The 13,604-nt window shown below is 43.2% G+C and overlaps 1 long non-coding RNA gene across 14 annotated transcripts in view; it reads right to left on the bottom strand.

Annotated features, from left to right (window-relative positions):
• Positions 1 to 13,604, bottom strand: part of LOC135412330 (uncharacterized) — a 475,906-nt gene that overhangs the window by 266,703 nt on the left and 195,599 nt on the right. The gene's annotated exons all lie outside the window — the stretch shown is intronic.

Genomic DNA, 13,604 nt, shown 5'->3' with positions numbered 1-13,604 from the left:
TCGAAACCAAGTTTCCTCACTTGGGAAAACACAATAAATTTAGCTCCTCTACAGTTTCCTGCTCATGCAGCAGGAGCCATCCTGAGATGTTTCTGTTCCTTTCAGAGGTAATTATGTCCCCCACATATAAAGGTTTGTGTCAGACCTATATAATCTTTCAGGATTTTTCACTCCAGCTACTGGAGTTTTAGAAACAATGAAATTCCTTTCTGAGGACAAATGACATGAATAAGTCAAAGAGTAATTTCAACATCAGCAGTAGGTACCAAGCCCTCTGTATTCCAGTTCTATCCTAGCACATAAATATGTGAACCCACAAAACTCCAGACTGAGAGAGAGTAAAAAACTTCATGTTCAAGGGAAGCAATACTTCTGCCATAAATCTACAGGTAGAAATCTCACAAAAAGAGGGAAATTTGTTTACTCTTCCCTTGGAGGATTTTCTTTTCCCTTTCCACCACTTACATAGCTACTTTAGAAAGTCAAAATAAAATATTTAGAGGATTAGGCAGAGGTAAACGTGCTCTCTAGGAGATCAACTTGCTCACACACACGTTAATAACTTCTGATTGATTGACTGATGTTACAGTAAACCAAATATGAAATAAGAAACAACCAAGTCCAATATCCCCCTGAATTCATTACTGTCCATCATCTGGAGCTGAGGATTGACTCACACCCAACAGTGTTCCCTGGCTGCACAAGGCACTACACCTGTCCAGGGGAAATCAGAAGGAATTACAAGTGTAGCCTCCAAAGTCCCTTTGGTGCTCCCATTGGACAGGCCACCTATTTCCAGCCAGGGTTCCTGGGAGAGAGCAGCCCAGAGGTCCCACCAAAGATTTGGGAAATCCCTCCCTGGCCTCTGTGAAATGGAGATGGGCAGAAACATCAAAGCAGTCACCCAAAAGCTCTCTCTTGAAAATGTAGAAACAGTTAAAAATTCCAAACCTAATGGTGGTTTCAAGCTTTCTTACTAGTTCTGGTTGTTAAGGTTACATGCAAATATTGCTGCCCTTAAACCCACGTCAAATATATGACTGGAACTACAACCAAATTGCCATCTTCATAAACTGCACCTTCAGCTCAAAACACTCCAGCAACTGAGATAAATACCAGCAGGGAGCATCCTCTGGTTTAAACACAAGCAGACACACACACATTCAAACACCTTTAATGACAAACACACTGAAAGAAATGCTCAAAAACCTCACTAGCTTTTAAACCTACAGAAAATGAGGAGGAAAAAACTAGAGTGAAGCTGTTTAGTCTGAAAACAGGTATTTTACAATACAGGCAAGCACACAGTTCATTGTGCATTAAAACAGCACAATCATTTTAAAGGGTTTTTTGGGTTTTTTTCTAAGAAAGAAGGTAACATATTTGCTCTGTGTGTTCTCATCCTCTCAGATTTCAGAATAACTCTCCTCTAACAGCAATTGGACCCTGCCACGCAGATCAATTAGGAAACAACACTAACATTAGAAAACCCCACACAGAAGAGCAACGTGGGGTTTTGCAGCGAGGCTATAATTGTGCCAGCCTCAAACATCCAGAAAAGGCAGCCATGGGGAAGCTGACCATGCATTTCTTGTGAAACACAACAAAATCATCCCAAATTCTCTTAAGAACTAAACATCCCATTTAAAATATAAAACACCAGTTAATAAGATACTTGTTCAAAATCGATAATTCGGGGTTTTTTCAATAAGTTTTCTATCAGCATTCCCCCATCCCCCTAAATACCATTATTTTTTCCCAGCTGTATAAATAGTCTTAGAGAGTGTGGCCTGAATGAATGCACCGTTCAGAAAACAACATAATTACAGCCGTTTCCAGCAAACTGGGTGCCAAGAAAGTTACAAATTAATTGAAGGTTAGCACTGAAAATTAAATCCTAGTCAGCTTGAAGTCATTTTTTTTTAGGTTAGTTTATGTAAAATTAAATAGGAAGTTCAGTCTTGCAGTGTTCCATCAGCTGAGTGGAGAGATTTTTAAGGTTCAGCTGAACAAGTGGTTTGTCCTGTTCTGCCATGTGAACAAACATCCATTTCTCCCTGTGGGCATTTCTTCTTCTCAGCCTGTTTTCCAGGTTCTCCAAATGGAGAGACCAACAAAACTTCTGGGTTCTCTCCCAGTTCTCCTGGTTATGGACTCACTGAAGAAGAGAGAAGAACCTATTCAGGTTGACCTTACTCATTATGAAGTAAGTTTTCACCTTCTAGTTCACAAGCACACACTTCTGGTTTTGACCCTTTTTGTTCTTTTGTGTATCTTTTACGTATCTCCAAAATGTAATGGCTAAAAACTTTTCTTTCCAGTGTACTAGAAAAAGCAAGAAAGCAGACAGCAAGACTTCAGAACCCACAGTTTCAGGTATTTCAGATCTTTCCATGGAGTCCAAACACTAAGAAAAAATAGCAAGAAGAAAATATTCACCATGCCAGCATCAAGGAACTCAATTAAATTCCCACAGTTAAGTTCAGAAAACCTCTTCCATCCATCCAACTTGGAAGCAGCTCTGGAACTGTTATCCTACTTGTTCCTTTGATCATCCCTTTGTGGAAGCACAGTATCTGGAGATGAAGAATCAGGTGGATTTTAATACATCAGAGAGGGGCTGGCACTTAAAATCTTAAATCAATTCCCAGAGTTATCTGGAACCATATTCTTACTTTACATGAAATCCCAAAAGATTCCTTCCTAGAAAGCTCTGCCCACATGGTTCTGTACACTCACTATCCATGCTGGGCAAAACATTCCAGCAGGATCTCAGCCATTAATCCTGAGTTTCAGTGTTTTGCCTGAAAGGGATACAAACAGGCCCACGTTGAGAGGTAAAATCCAGGAGGTTTTCCTTTCATTTCCAGAGAAATGAAGCTTTTGGTCCAAGGAGGATGAGGCTCTGTTTAGTTTCCTCCTTCTCTCCCAAATCAAAGTACCTCCCTAAGGAGACATCTTGTGCTAGTTAGAATTTCCCCTCCCTTTGGGAACCTGCTAAGCCCTCCTCATCCTAAATGAATTCCATCTTTCATCTCCCAGCTCCCAGGAAACTGCTGTAACCACCAAGCTGAGAACGGACAACCACTGCCTCCCCTCCTGTCTGCTAACACCAAAGGGAAAAAGTGCCCTGGAAGAAACATTAATAAAGGAGCCCAAAAAGGCAGTTCCTGAGGGGACAAGGCATTCCTGGGGAAGGAAGAGGCCAGGGGTTGGGGGTCTGCTCTGTGGGGTTTTTATTCTTGTCTGTTGACACTGAAGGCAGAACAGAGAGAATCCCTCTCCTCCCCTGCTCCTACATCAGCACCCAAACCCAACACATCCAACTTTAACACTCACCTGGCACTGCCAAAGTTACCAGTGTAACATCCCAGCAACGAGAATCTCACCATCCAAACTGCCAAGGCAGGCAAAAAAAGACATTTCCCATTTGTTTCCTGAGCTACTATTACTCTAATATTCAATTGAAATATTCTGGTTGAGCCTAATTAGCTTTTAGGGATTTCAAACCGTAATTGGGGAAGCTTTAGGTCAAAAGGCTGTTCCACAGAAGGCCTGAATTTTGAAAACCTTCCCGGCAAGTATTTTCTGACATCTCCTCAGCCTCTTCAGCCTCCCCTTTTCACTGCTCTTTTTTTTTCTTTTTTTTTTTCCTCCCCGTGAAGGGTACACAAAGGGCATCGAAAACTTTAGTCAATAGATCCATTATTATGATTGGCTGAAAACCATAAAATGCATCCATCAAGCCATTGTGTTGCATCTCGTGCTAAATCCCGGTGATAAATAGTGCCTGTGGCGTGACGTCACCCGCTAATCCATTCCGAGAGCCATTCCCGCTGCCATTCCGCATCACTCACAAAATCCCCCGCATGACACGGCCCGGCAAGACTCTGCTGCTCTGTGGAGACAAATATTTTCTGTTGCTTTTATGTCCTATTGTGAAACAATTGTTTTTCTGGTTCCCGGAGTTACCCCAAGCGTGCAGTAATGTCCTCAGCTACCAGCTCTGGGCATTGCAGCTCATGTACTTTTAATTGTTTACAACTTCCATCAGAACTGGATGGAGTCCATTTGTACTCATATTGTTTTATCACTACGGGATGATACATTTTGCCACCTTCTTCTAGGTCAAAATTGAATCCTATGGAGAGTCTTTGAACGGAGAACTAATATTCACAGGAGCTGAGCTGGGGATGTATAGCAATTTTATTATTATGTTTGGGATTTTGCTTTGAATTTAGACAAATCTTTCTTGTATAATTAGATTTCATAACACTTGAATTACAGCTTACAAAACCAACAATGAACAAGAATAAAAATATTTGGCTAAAATTACTTTAAATCAAATGATTGCCTATGAAAACAAAGAACACTACCAGCTTTAGGGTTTTTTTCATGTTTCCTTATTATTATACATCCATCTTATCTTTTGTTCAAATAAACTGTCTTTTTTTCTTCCCTCATTTAGTAAAGAACAGAAGAGACAGGATAAGTCAGGGCCAGCTTTTATAAGATATTACTCTTACATTTTGGCACTAACTGAAGAAAACGAGGGATATATTCTAAGGATTGCAAAAATACCTTGCATTTACAAGGCTCATTTCAAAATAAAAAACAAAACCCAAATTGGGCTCATTTCCTACTTCCAGTGGAGCAAATAAGACGTGAAGGAGCAGTGTCAAAAGCAAGAACCAACAGCAAACACATAATATCATTTCAGACTCAACATAATCTTCTTTTCTTGTTATTATCAGCAGCACAACATAAAAACAACACAAGAGAAAGCCCCTCTTCTTGCACACAACACCAAGGATCTGCATCACTCCAGGCACAGAAAGCAGATACATTTTCCCCTTCCCTTTCTCTCTTTGGTGTTCCCAGCACTACTAAATGTTGAATTAAGCCTGGGGGAAGTTGGCTTCAGCTCAAGACAGGAACAAAAAACCTCGGGGATGTAGGAATGATTCTTCTCATCCCCTCTGAAGAAGGGATGGACCCACGAGCAGGGGGGAGAGAAGGGGTGCTCTTATCAGCTGGACTTTGCTCGCAGCTCTGAGTACCAGCTCTTCCATGACCTCGTGGTTGGGATGCTGGACAGAGGCTTCCACATCATGCCAAACACAGCCCCACCTTCTCCTGGTTCTACAGCTCAGAGACCTCCTACATTCCAACACTCTAAAATACAGGAAGAAGGAAGGAAATGGCTCACCAGGAGCCCAGGAGCTGTAACCACCACCTGCTCCACATCAGTGCAGTCCGGAGCGGTGGCACCATCCCACCTCCCCGCTCCTGCTCCGCTCATGGAACAGCTCTCCTTGGAATCAGCAGGAGAAAGTAAAGTTCTTTCACCTGCCCGGCTAAAACACAAGGATAGAATGAGCTGCACCCAGAGAGATGCCAACCAATCTTTTCCAGACATCCCTGAAAATGCAGGAGTGGCCTGGATCCTGTCTTTAGGCACTGCCCGTCTTTGCTCCTTAGGTACTGGGTCCAAAAGGTCTGGATCGGGCCAGCACCTGGACTGGGGGAAAACCCAGTATGGATTCTGGGTGGGATCTGGAATGGGGGAAAACCCAGACTGGATTCTAACTGGGATCCAGAATGGGGGAAAACCTGGACTGGATCAGGGACAGAATCTGGAATGAGCTTGGTCCCCATCTTTAGGCATAGCCCTTCTTTGTCTCAAGGTACTGGTTCTAAAAGGTCCGGGTGAAAAAAGCTGAAAAGTGAAAATTATCATTCTAATATTCAAAGAAGGGATTCAGCCTTCTGAACCATTCCCACACGATTATGCAGTAGAACTACACCTGAACCTAAAGCTCCCCCATACACTAAATCCTTGTAATAGAATCCACAGAGCTACTTAGTGCAGGAGAATAATGCCTTGTGCCCCTTTTCCCTCACTGCTGTTGGAGCTCTAACCTCCTTCCCAGTGTCATCACTTCTACTGGGAAATGATGAAAGAGGGCTCTGTGCCGTTCATAAATTGGGTGGGATTGGAAGGACTAAACACCTAAATATGTCCGAGCACTCAGCGGAAAGAGTTGAGGTGAAAGGAGGAAATTTACTTCTGGAACCCCTGAAAAGCCAAGAAAATGTAGAAATACAGCTGAAGTGCTTTTGGGGAATGCAAATTGTCGACATAATTTCCAAATTCTTTTCAAATTCAAATCGCAGCTTCTGTGGAGAGCTGCTGTGCAGTACATAAGGTACACTCTGGGCAGCGTCACCAGGAGCATTTATAGAAACTTTCTTTTTTCCCTTCCATTGACAAAGTAAAGCCTGAGTATGATACATTCAAAGATGATTTGCAAAATTTTGGCTTTTGCTTATGTAAGCAGACTGTCAGCTGAAACTCCCCCCCTGAAGATGCTGGTAAGACTGGAAACTTGGAAATTTGCTTCAAGAGCCTGACCAGAAGAGAATGTTTGGAAAAGATCCACGTCAGGAGAACAACGGGAATTTGATAAAAGCTGAAGCAACATGAATATTTTATTTGTGTTTGATACCTCCCAATTTATATTATCAACCCAAACCAAAGGTCTAAATGCTGAGAATCAAATGGGGATTTGATCAAATGGGGTTTGATGCAGGATTAATCCAGGGGCAGGGACGCACCCGACCCCTCTGAAATAACTTGTTATTGTGAACAATTTTCACTGAAACTCTACCAAAACATGTGCTGAGAACAGCATTCAAATCCTAATTTTCAGAGGCACTCAGCACTTGTTTCTCCTGTGCAGAGGGTTCACAAGGGGGTAGGACTGTACAGAAGAATTAGAAATGAAATTTAAGCAGCCTTTTACACCACACCTTTGTATTTTGTACCTTCAAAACCTGATTATAGCAGGGTTTAGTTCCTCCCTGCTTCTTAAGGGTGACTGAGGCAATAAATACCACCTTGAGGAGTGTCACATGAACAAGCAGTAATTTTACATTTTCCAAACACCATATAGACATTACCTTATTGAGTGTTATTTACAGCTAGTCACAGCAGAGGATAGCAATACTTTGCTTTTCCAAGAGATGTGCTATTGCTCAATGGAGTCAAGTACACTTGTCTCATTCCACTGACTTCTGAGGGACGATTTCTCTGTGCCAAGAGATATATTTATCCCACTGTTTGCTGCCCACTGTATTTACCTGCTAAGTATCTACAGCACGAGGTGATAGTATCTATAGCACGAGGTGATAATGCACTATTGTGTTTTCAACAATCCAGAGTGCAATGGAATACACCATTAATTCTGATAGGTCTGTGAGGACACCTTTGAAAATGTTTTAAAAGACAGATTAGTGTCTCATCAAGGCAGAGATTAAGTGAAAATACCTTCAAATTTGTCATGCAGCATAGTATCTGTTGGGTTATTTATTATTTCATAGCACATGCAAAGTAATAGATCAAATACACCTTGGAGACTCCTCAGAGATATCAGTGCCTTTTAGTGCATTTCAATACACTGGCCAGCAAAACTGCAGCCTGGAATGGTGCTTTCTTCTTAAGACAGCCCAGAGATTTTCCCTGCAGTTCCCTGACTCAGTGCACCGAGGGTCTGGGTTAGGAAAGCTGAATTCCCCCTGGACACGTTCCTGCTGGGCAGAACCACCATCCCACGGGCTGTGCTGCAGCACTCACACCTCTCCTGCAGTTTAAACGTTAGACCGGGCTTTGGGAAGCTGTTTTACCACATCTCTAACTGCTAGGCTTGGATGGAGCACTGGGATGGAGCACTGGGATGGAGCACCAGGATGGAGCACCGGGATGGAGCACCGGGATGGAGCACTGGGGTGGAGCACTGGGATGGAGCACTGGGATGGAGCACTGGGATGGAGCAATGGGATGGAGCACCGGGATGGAGCAATGGGATGGAGCACTGGGATGGAGCACTGGGGTGGAGCACTGGGATGGAGCACTGGGATGGAGCACTGGGATGGAGCACCGGGATGGAGCACCGGGATGGAGCACCGGGATGGAGCACTGGGATGGAGCAATGGGATGGAGCACTGGGATGGAGCAATGGGATGGAGCACTGGGATGGAGCACCGGGATGGAGCACTGGGGTGGAGCACTGGGATGGAGCACCGGGATGGAGCACTGGGATGGAGCACTGGGATGGAGCACTGGGATGGAGCAATGGGATGGAGCACTGGCCTGCACACGCTGCAGCTTCTCCTTCACAGGCACGAGTGGGGCAGTGGGAGGGACGGAGCAGACAGCGAGGCAACGGAAAAAGAACTGAACTTCCCCTTCTCTCCTCTTCATATGATTGCACATAAGCAAATATGGGAAATAATCCCACAGCATATTGTTTGCAATATGCTCTCTTGGCCATAGGGAAGGGAAACAGTTCGGGGATTCTTTTAAAAGCAGTCAGCATGACATACAGTCTTTCTATTTTGCTTGGATGATGCCTGCCTTCTGCTTGTCTCACTTATTTAGGTTTCCAGTCCTCTTAGCAAGAGTGCTCCTCTCAAATACATTTTGAAATTTTGAAAATCCAGTAAATAGTTTAAGTAGAAAACAATTAAGACATTATTAATGTTCCTCCTTACAGCTTCTCGCTCCCATAACTTCCTTGCCTAAATGTTCTGCTGCAAACACAAGGTTCCCTACCAAAACATTTCCCTTTCTCCAGATACTTTGTCTGGAGACAATTAAAGAAAATCAGAATGACAGTGATTATCAAAGGCAAAAGATAATATCAGATTCAAAGAACAAAAATAGGATATAAGACCTCAAAATATCTTTACACAAATATCAAAGTTAAAAAGAAGGAAAGGGACTTAAAAAGAAATTATTAAGTGACAAAAGGCTTTTTTTCCCCGTGCCCTTCAGATCATTCATGGCATTCTGATTTGAAAGCAGGATGACAGAAAGAGTAGGAGGTTGTCTGAAATTTTACACTGGAAACAAACAGGTGCAGACAATGAGAGAAGAAGTGTGCTGAAAACTGCAGTTCTCTGCTAAGAAATGTTGATGTACAAGTCAAGCCTATCGAAGGAGAAATCGCCTCCAACAACAAAGGGAAAATGTAGATGTGACAGACAGAGAGATGCCAGGCAACAATCAAAGAAAACAGATATCTAACCTAGTTATTCAGACACACAGTATAACTCCCATTATCCTCCCATTATTATGAGGATAGTGGCATGTGCTGGAAAGTCATACACAATGTCCCAGGACACACTTGAAACACAGCAGAGAAGCTCTTGACTTCAAGGATCCTATATTCAGTCTCCAGTGAAGACACAGGGTGAGATATTACAGATCTAAAGAATATCATATAGTTAAAAGCTGTCAGAGGAGAAAAGGGGAGATCAGCTGTCTTGAGAGATAAGCTGCAAAACAGGCTCACCACAGAAATACACAGAAATTAGGACTTAACAAGGTTCCCACATGGAACACGGCTACAGATGTGCCACACAAAATTCGTGGTCTCTGTATTTACCGCTTAAACTTCTGTATTTTCTCCCAAATGTTTTTACCCTAGTTCAATGAGCTTTAATTCTGGAAGGAAGACAATTAGTCACTACCCCAAACTAATCTGAATGGGGAACAGGATCTGTCAGTCTTGCTGTGGTGGTAACAGCTGGTGTGAAAACCTCCAGGTTCTCTCATTGTCCAGCTTGGTAATCGCAAGCACAGCCACGTTGTGCTGCTACAATCACAGGCTGCTTAAAAATGGACACTTCTCCCAAAAATAAGTAAAGACTCAGCAGTGCCATTTGTAGGGTGAGGCAGAACAGGGCTCACCTCCAGCCAGAGGTTTGCAAAGGCTGAGCTGCTGCTGAAGATGTTAAGTAAGAGTATGTCAAGCACTACCTGCTTCTCTTCTGCTTTTTCCTTTTGTTTCTCCTTCGTGTTTTTATTAATCTCTTACAAATCAGATTTCAGTGAAGCCTCCAATTTTATTTCCTACCTTTTTTTTTCCCATGTAGCATGAGTCTTTCCTTTTAATGGCTAATCTGGAGGTTGGCTTGTGGCTCTGACCTCACCTTACTACTCTGAGATTCATTCTACCTACGAGACAAGCTGCACTTGATCAGATGCACACACTGACAGATCCATCACACCGAATAAAGTGGAAGCTTTTCCAGCACCCCCTTTGGCTCGTCGGGAGAAGTACATGGGATGAGCACCAGCAGTAGAGCAGTATCACGGTAACAGGGAAAGTTTAAATTTTAATGGCCCACTTGCAGCACCCATTCTTACAAATTCCTTGTCCAAACGTGAATCCCAAAAGGAGGGAAGAAAGGGATTTTTTACTTCCTCAGAAGCACAAGCCAATACATTCCCTTGGATGGAGGGAAGAGGATACATACTTCAGCCTGATACTCCACAGCACTTTGTAAAACCAACTGATTTCTCTGAGAGAGTTGTCACTTGGCAGCTATTTCCCAACCTTCCCTGTATTCCAAAGCCATTTCAGGTACTGTACTTTGCACCTCTACATGCAGGTTAAAATATTTTACCACAGCTATGTTTCAACAGCAGCACACAGTCACTCAGTAGACAAAGATGTGCTCAGAGCTTCATGAATACATTCAGCAGTTAGGAATTGGGGAGAGCGGAGCACAGGGAAATGGATTTACTGTTTGCATTCATTTCTGGGCATGAAACATTTTTCTCTCATTTAAAGAACTGTATTTGACTAGTTTGACACGTTGAAGATCCAGCTGGAGAGCAGCACCAGATGAGACCATGCTCACCAGCAACGAGGAAATGTCTCCAGTGCATGTTTCCCTGCCAGTGGTTTCTAGGAAGTGACAGGCTGAGGGGACTGCGGATCAGCTGCTCCATTGTGCTCATTCCGCAGTCAGGCTGGAGAAGGCACATGCTGGGCAACTCACCCGATTGCTAAGTGGATCAGCACTATAATAGCAAAGGGGGGAAACGGTCACAGGAGGATTATGAAGATGGCAGCAGAGCCCTCCTGATGTCTAAAATCCTGCCTGTGCCGAGGGCTGTGCTGGGAAGCGACGCTGACCGCTCTGTTATGTACCCAGGAATCCTGGGACACTCCGACTCCAGCTGTGGTGATAAATTCAGGAGTGCCTGGGAGGATTCCTGGGCACAGAAACAAGGCTGCCTACACTTAAGTTACCAGCACTGCCTCCAGCCCAGCTTGGACCAGGGTCAACTGCTGCTCCCCCAAACCATTCCTGGGTGCAGCTCAGGACTCAGCCCAGGGCAGAGGCCATTCCCACTTAGCACAGAGGTAGCCAAGGGTCTGAAGGTTCCAGCAGCCAAGACTCCTATAAATGAAAGGTCTGAGGGCACGGGGGTGAAAGTTATTACGGTGACTCCCCAAACCCAAGACCTGCTCCCTTCAGTTAAATACAGAGCTAAAAAATTCAGAATCATATTCAAGGATAAAATCAGCCCTTCCATTTTCTCTTTCCATTTGGGTGCCCACCCCAGAACACAGTTCTGGTTCTCGTCCATCACTGGGACAGTGATTTCTGATTTTAGATATCTGACTTCCAGTGGGTGTTTAATGCAGGTAACTCTGAACTGCCCTCTGGAGGAGCCTCTCTCTCTGTTCACTGAACATTTACTGATGAATAGGTTCACATCCCTAATTTAGGTATCTGAATTTGATGCTTAAAATCAAGCAGGCTCCACCATCACCAGAGATCACACTGAGGTACTGACACTGTTGGGAGCTCTCCACAAAGACAAACCTCATTGGATCATTCTTCTCTTCAGTAATCTCGAGCAATGACAAGTTCAGCAACAAAAAGATGCTCTTCCCCTATTCTGTTTTTGTTTTATAGGAAAAAAAAATGTAAATACAGGTTCAAATTATATCCAGGACTTGTGGTGGAAACCTTCAAAGAAGGGTTTCCCAATGAGGTAACCAATGCCAACCAGTCTGATAAGAAGGGAATTTGGATGTGCTGACAGATCACCAGGAAAAGCAAGGCCAGAGCCAAAGCTGGAAGGTCAGTATCAGCTTCTTTAGTTAAAACACCTTTATCATGCACAGAAATACATAAGAGTTGAATAGGAAATTTCCTTCTCTCTATGGAAGCTAAGATCCCCAAAGAACAAATAACTCCTCAAGACAGACAATGGGAAAACTCACCAAGCACCAACCTGAATCTACCTCACTAGTACAGAAGAATTATCTTATAGATTGTATGGATTCCTTCCAAGCTGCACAACATCGTGCTTCTTTCTAAGTTTAAAGTTGCTTTTCCTTAAATATTTCTGAAGGGTTTAAAAATCAGACTCCCAGTGCTACATTTACCAAACCTCAAACCGGGAGATTGGCACCGGATTTCCGTCCGTGGCAGATCAGCTTTAGGGGACAGTGACTGCAAAGTGGATGCAAGTCACCAGAAAAAAATAACTAATAAATAACTGCAGTCTGGACAAGCAGTCAGGATCTCTGCCCAAGAGGTGCAGTGCCTTGGGTATAAATCAGTGGAGCTCCACTGGCTTTAGTGACACCGGGGCAGTTGGAGGTGGTGACACTGAACTCTGTGTGGGATGTTTGTTCCATCACACACCAGCAGCTGCTCTCTGGTGTTTGCCCTGCTCCTGGGGCCAAACAGCTGCACCTGAGCATAACATCAGGTCACCCAAACTCAAAGTTAATATACCTAAAAAGTGTTTTTATTTTTTGTTTGAAGTAAGTTAAATGAATCCAGATTGTTGTGGGTGGTTTTTCTTTCCCAAAGGCAAACACAGGGAATGATTTAAACTATTGTCCTATAAAAAGAGAAAAGGCTCAAAATTTAAAACTTTTTCATTATCATTTTTAACACATCAGAATTCCTCACTAACGCTTCTGAGATGATCCAACCAGCTATTCCTCCCTGCAAATCAGGGGACATGATTACATCCTAAGTGGCTTAAGACCAGGCTGCTTCGGAAATCTCTTCTCTTCTTATTGTCATATCAACAAAGATCAGCAAAACTGCTACACTTGGAATCCCTTTCATATAAACAACAAGAATTGCTTGAGCTTCGTATTTTACACAGACAATCCTCAATTTTGGAATTTTATCCTTTCTGATTCCAAGACCCACTTTATTAACCTTCAGAGGGTCTGGCCAAGACTATCTATTTTAATTAGGCAATTCAAGAAGTGGGCAGCTGAAGGCCAAGGAGTCTGGGTTATTATTGCTAGGACTACTTTGAATTTGCTAGTGCTTGCTGATGCAGTCACTTGTTGTATTGTATTGTATAAAGATATTCAGAAAACACAAGAGCCTGCTTTTAAATATTGAATAAATAAACAGCAGTTTTTGTTACAGAGGGCAAAGGCAGGGACTGGCACCACTAGTGTTGAAGGCTGGGCACTATCCTGAAAGTTTGCTGGTATTACATGAACAGACAAATAAAGCAAATTGCATGGGGACCCACAAAGTTTTTCTCTTACTGGGATAAACTCCTTGTGGTTTTCTCTCTGGTCACAACTAAGAATGGCTCAGATTGTTTTACTAACAGGGCTGCCGAACTTTAGGAACAATCATTCTCTTCATAAAACATAGACAGAAGAAAATATAAAATCTCTTGGGCCTGCCAGAACCATGGGCTGAATTCATCCTTGCTGAAGTGACCCAACCTTTGAAAGTCTCCTGGAGGAAAGGGC

Source organism: Pseudopipra pipra, chromosome 3 (assembly GCF_036250125.1).
Source record: "Pseudopipra pipra isolate bDixPip1 chromosome 3, bDixPip1.hap1, whole genome shotgun sequence".
Classification (NCBI taxonomy): Eukaryota; Metazoa; Chordata; class Aves; order Passeriformes; family Pipridae; genus Pseudopipra; species Pseudopipra pipra.
Note: the sequence above shows the minus strand (reverse complement) of the source record. Positions and strands in the feature narration are given on the sequence as shown.